At 33.6% G+C, this 6,668-nt stretch overlaps 1 long non-coding RNA gene across 1 annotated transcript; it reads left to right on the top strand.

Annotated features, from left to right (window-relative positions):
- The first annotated feature begins 964 nt into the window (after positions 1–964).
- On the top strand, positions 965–3,814 carry LOC110903273. Its single transcript, XR_004877833.1, has 2 exons — positions 965–1,223; positions 3,619–3,814. It is a non-coding gene; the product is annotated as an uncharacterized LOC110903273 (long non-coding RNA).
- Positions 3,815–6,668: the final 2,854 nt, after the last annotated feature.

Raw genomic sequence — 6,668 nt, 5'->3', positions numbered from 1 at the left:
TTTTTATTTTCGCGTATACGACTTGATTTTAATTAATTAAAGTCTTAAAAGTCTAGGAATTACAAAAATCATAGTGAAATATGATAACAAATCCGTTGCTGATTGGAAACAATATCCTACACTAACAATAGGAATGCGAATAAACGATACTTGTCAGTACTAGTCGTGGTACAGTCTGACACAATGAAAACAAGACATACAATTATGTCTACACAAATATTCTATAAAAAGCTTTGTCTAAAAATAATATGTGCCTTATCATTTACAAAATTCCAATTAAAAACCAAATTGTCCAAGTCCGCAGAAAAATACAGCAATCCTACGGAAATGTACAGCATTCCGCAGAACAAAACAGTAACTGTCCGAAAACCCAAAAATAAATATTATTTGACATAAATAATATAATGGGTATCAAAAACGACACAAAATCCGCAATCGAATCTTATTGCGTTAAGCTGCACGCCTAGTTCAGTAAACTGCCAGTCAGCAAAGCCGGTACCGGAACCGTGTCAAAAATAATAAAATTTTTAGTCTAAAAAGTTGTATTAATTATTTGGATGATAAAACATGTGCAAAAATAATTTTTGTCATGTATTTATCTAAGCACAACACGGTGTCAGTATTTAACCCGGTACAGGACCCGAACCGACTTTTTCACCCTAATTACAAACTAAAAATTTTGGTGAACTAGTTTTACCTAGTGTCACACTACTTTAAAATATTAGAGCTTAAACCCTTGTAGATATTTTTATATAAAATATCAAAGTTATTAAAGTTCCTAAAATTTATAGATTAAACAAGATTTAAAAAAAAATACAAAACCCATTTGCTCCCATGCCTATTCACGGCATATGTGGGTCCCCCTTAAGCCCACTCATCAAATTTGTGATGTGTTGGAACTCTAAAATGGATGATTAGTGTGAGGTGGGGTAAGAACATGATTAAAACAAAACATCTCCAACACTCCACCAATTTCATATTTCCAATAAAACAAAAACTTTTCAATCCTTTCTTTCACTCTCTAAATTTCGGCTAGAACACCATCACCATCTTCATTTTTTTTTTCAAATCTCAAACATAAGTAAATCATGCTCATATGGAGGTTTATGGATGAAACAAGATACTAGGAAGATAAGTAAAGCTATTTGGAGCATTTTGGTGGAACTAGAAGCCCTTAGATCACCAAGATTTTCTCATCTTAATCCATATTTTCTAGCAAAATTGTAAGAATAACATACTAGCTTCACTTTTATTTTTGATTTCTTTTACAAGTTCATCATAAACCCAGTTGAAAAATAACAAGAAACAACTACAAATCATTATTTTTAAACATGATTTTTCTATGATTAAGAGATGAACTTGGAGAAATCTAGCCTAATAAATTTGAATCTTGGTTATTTTTACTCAAAAATATGATCTACATACATGCATGTAGGATCAACCAAGATCCATCAACAAAGTGATGAACATGAAATTTTTTATGAACATGCATGCTAGTAATATGTAAGAAAACATTTAAAACGAAGAAAATAATTTTTTGAAATATTTCTTGAATAAAGTTTTCATTCCTGGAAAGGATCAAAATCAAGAAATATGTTGGTAGTAAACGTTTTGAATACATATTTATGCTTCAAATGACATTGTATGACATCTAAAACAAGAGTTTTTCATAAAATATCGTTCTACAAATTTTTTTGCAAAAATAAGGAATAAAGTTTCCTTTTTGGGAAAGTTAAGAACAATATCATGTTCATGCTACTTTTGTTGACAAATTTTGATAGATATTGATACTTGATGGTGTTTTGTATTGAAATAATTTGAAAACAAGTTTTGTATAAACTTGGGGAAAAATCCATATTTCAAACAAAACTATGGCAAAATTTTTATAAATTTTGTTATATTTTAAAAGTTGTTAAACAAGGAAGTATGTAACTAAAACAAACATTTGAGATCTTGAACATGGTTAAACAAATTTTGGACAAAGACATAAATCCATGTTTTATAAAAAAAATTTCTAAATAAAAATGACAAGTATATATTTTTGGATAAAATGTGTACTTACAAAATATTCATCAAGTATCATAAGTATATATATTTTTGATGTGTGCATCATATGTTAGTTCAAGTAGGAACAAACGAAAAATTGATACACATCCATAAAAATTACAAAAATATATATATGAACTTGAAAAACAAAATAAAATGTCCATCCTTGGACACGAAAACACAAATGGACAAATTCGGACACTATTGGAGAATATGGACTTTTGGACAAACTAAAATGGCACAAACAAAACAAATGGTAAAAACGAGACGGACGACACAAACAGGACAAACGATACGAATAAATCAAACCGACATGTAGTAAACGACTATAACAAAATACAAGCCGTCACAAAAGCTTATGCACTAAAAAGGTTTAATTATGGCATAAGTAATAATTTTTATAAAAACTAGATTTTTATAAGAATACAAGTATTACTATTATTATTTTGACTAGCCCAAAGTCTTGTAAATAAAGAAAATAGTCCATAAGTTAAAATTGGGCTAAGGTCCATTTCTCATAAATAAAATTTGGGCTAGGCCCACTTTTATAAAACAATGGACTAATAATATATTTTTAGTCAAATTTGGGATAAAGCCCACTTTACAAACTATTTGGGCTAAAAAAACCCAATCTTTACAATTATTATGGACTAGATATGTTTTTTTTTTAGAAAACAATTTGGGCTAGGCCCATTCTTACACAAATTATTTGGGCTAAGTCCACAATTACAAACTAAATTGGGCTAGGCCTACTTTTATAAAATGTTTTGGGCTAAGGCCCACTCCTACAAATTAATTTGGGCTTGACCCATTTTTAAACAAAGTTATTTGGGCTAGGCCCATAAGCACCAAATATCCAAAATGGACTTAAATTATAAAACATAAATTAAGCCCGTTCAAACACAAATCAAACAGAATAAATATATATACAAGGAAGTTATATATATATACGAAAACACAAAAACAAAATACAAGATAGAATATTTGCACGATAAACATAAACCTAAGTGTCTAACTAGATTAGAACACTTGTAGGTCGAGAATCGAACCACGAACAAAGAATCGAATAGAGATTTGCACGGAACGCAAATCTGTGAGTTTATGTTTCCCCTTTTACTTTGAATGTTTATAGTTTTAAACTTCGGGGATGTATACATGTTACAAATAGTATGATAATACGATGAAACTATTTTGATCACATGCGGATAGGTGTTAAAATAAAGGGGCCATTAATGAATAAACAAGTACCGAGGAACAAACGGATAGATCTATTTGGGTTTTGGCAAGCCCCACTCTTAACGACAACGATAACCACGATCGTCAAGAGTGCCTTTGTGTCCAAACTAGTGTCATTGACACACACGATAAATTGTCAAGGTTTGGTTGCCTCCTATTCGGCATACATATTAGTGTCCTTGCAACACACTAATGATCATACAATTTTTTTTATCATACTATACAAAAACGAATTTTATTACTTCAAGTGTTTTGGAGACTCATTTGATGCGAAAACAAAATAACATGAATTCACTCAACTTTTGTTGACGTTTTCAAAATTAACATGTATTACAGGAGATTAGTGGACGGCTTTGGAAAAATATGTTCAAGTGGTTATCAAGAACGCAAGCTTTTGTGATTTCATCCGTCTTCGATTGTTATGTTTTGAACTTTTAATAATGTAGTTAAAGTTGTTTCAAGTTTCAAACAAGACATATGTAATGTAAACTATGGTTTCGAATCAAATGTATGGATGAACATCTTCTATGTTTCAAATATGTTGTTTACTAGATTGATTGTAACGATTGCTGCTCTCGTCACACCTCGCCATACGCTTTCGCATAAACCGAAAATCGGGGTGTGACAGACCTGGTATCAGAGCATCAATTGTAGTGAACTAAGATTCTTTTTGAGTCTAGTCTACAATTTCAAAACGATGTTCTTTACAACAAGCGTTCTACATTATATTTTTACAAAGCGTCCACTAATACAAAACGATAATGCAAGGATACTATGTGATAGTATTAAACGATAGTTCGAAACGATGATACCAAAGACTAGTTTATTTGGTACAAGTCTATGGGGTTTAGACACGATAACAATAAGTCGAACTGGAAACGATATACGATTTAAACAACTATGAAAACAAAAGTACAATTGTCCAGAAATCGATTATTTATAAGTTGTTCACATGTGTACGTTGTACGGATTATTTTGCCATGACCATGATATCTTAGTATTCAAATTCTATTATTATTCTGGACTCTCATAACAAGCGTATTGACCTCGCATCTGTTGATGAGCTCATGGTAGGGCATAGTCCCTAAGTGAAACCCTGAGCTCGACATTCCATAAAAGATGGTTGTTTTCCCTCAGATACGGAAAATGCCTGACCTCGATGATGACAATTAGGTGGAGGTGGTAGCCTTGGATGAATACTCTATTAGTAGGAACGAGGTCCCTATGGTTCATATTAATCATGATTGGTGACATTCTTGTCAAGACAAGGAAGATGAAACACTCATCTTGAAGGTACCCATTCAGCCATTATTGTTATGAATCCTCTTACTTTTATTTCTTAAATTCGTGCCATTTCGCAAGCGATGGCTACAAGTATTAACGTGTGGACCATCATGAAGGTCCATTCTATGTTAAAGGTAATTAGACAATCATGTCCCCCTCTCCGACTGATCGTCTGTTTTGAACGAGGGAACGCTAGGGTGACCATACAAGGCAATTTATTATTACGGGGGCCCACGTAATAATAACTTGTAGTGGATGGGAATCCTGGTGGGCCCTGCAGGTCAGACTAATGATCACTACCTGTTCAAAATTCTTGAGTTGTTACTTAAGAATTCAATTTTTCCATTTCTTAGAACGCTAACTAAGGTGATTACTATGATTCCCCACAGTACATTAAAAACTACACGTATTGAATTCGTGCCTAGCATCCGATCTATCTCACAAGTCAGTTGAGACAAGTCATCTAAGCAAACAAATTAGGAAAACCATCCAGGAAGGATTTTCCTCAAACATTCTAAAACTCCAACATTTGGATTAATCTCACGGTGCCTATAACACCTTATCATATTTATTGGAGTTATTGCGATAAAATCCGTTATTTGACATTTGTTTTGTCTCAAAGGGTAATATGGCACGATCCATGGCGCAAGTCTCTTACCATATTCCATTCGACATCTATAGAAATCATAACAACTTTGTTGGAATTCGTTGAGCTCAACCAATACCAATGTATTCGTCGTCACATGAGTTAATGCGACGAAGGACTTTCCTTACTTTGGACGACCAAGGTCCATAGAGTATGGAATACATACTGTAAGGATAGAGGTAACTGCTTGGTTTTCCCCTCCTAAACAGATGGTTGTTCTGCTAAGGCATATGGACAACACATACATCCTATCACCCACGACTCTCCACCTTACTATTCCGATGCACATTCTCAACCTCCACTACCGGACATGAGCCCATCTAATCGTTATCTTCCATGCCATTTTCCGCTTATTATTATAAACTATGAGTTTTATCTTCCAAGATTCATCTTACTTTTCCCTTTCGATGAGTCCATGATCTTAAGACTCAGATTTCTGCTACTCGACCTCCCCTGGAATGGCCCATTACTATCATTTTTCCCCTATCAGTACCTCCATACTCTACATTCCACAAAGCACCTCTATCATTTGAGGAACACATTCATACCCTTGAGAACCACTCGACTGCCACCATTAGGCACATTTTTAGGCTCGAGGAGGAGGTTACGTGCCTTCACAGTCTAATTTCTAAGTCTTCACTTACACATCCCACACCACGGTAGTTATGTTCAATTACTAACTTTTGGGAAGTATACCCGATTTTGTGAAAGACTAAAGACTGTTGAAGACTTGGAGACTTAATATCAATCAGGAACAATGTGAAGAAAAGACTTCACCTTATTTTATATATTACTATATGTGGTGTATCGACCGAAGCGATGTAACTCCGAGATTATTTTTGTTTTCATCACTAAAATAATTGTAAAAAGGTGACATGACATATATAAGTTGGTATTTTCTTATTAACACACTGTTGTAATTTGTTTTACATCCCTGAAACGATGTGATGAATATGGTGCGAAAGATTTGCATAAGTATCATTATGATCTATCTTGACCTTATGATCATAGTGCGTGACGATATGTTATTATTTTCGTTCATGTCTAATCTCTTCGATATATATTATATATATATATATATATATATGAAGATCATGGCACCAGAACGAAGTAACACTTTTTAAGCCCAAACGGAACCTTACCTACAACACGAGCTGAGCTTGATGCTCTACTGAACCAGCGAGTTGCAGAAGCAATCGTACAACACGAAGCAAACCACACTACAAACAATGGCGGAACTGGATGAACCATATTGAGAATTACTTAGGCTATAACTCTTGCCATATGTCTTATGAGGATGTAGTAAGGATGGGAAAACTGAATAAAGGTGCGGTGAAAAAGGAGACGCATGTGGAGTCTACTTCGAGTAACAATAAGAGAAAGTATTCATATTTCAAGAAAGGTTCTATAGCGAACGACAAACATAAGAAAATCCCCACGACTAAGAAAACCAAGG

This window comes from Helianthus annuus, chromosome 13 (assembly GCF_002127325.2).
Source record: "Helianthus annuus cultivar XRQ/B chromosome 13, HanXRQr2.0-SUNRISE, whole genome shotgun sequence".
In the NCBI taxonomy this organism is placed as follows: Eukaryota; Viridiplantae; Streptophyta; class Magnoliopsida; order Asterales; family Asteraceae; genus Helianthus; species Helianthus annuus.
Note: the sequence above shows the minus strand (reverse complement) of the source record. Positions and strands in the feature narration are given on the sequence as shown.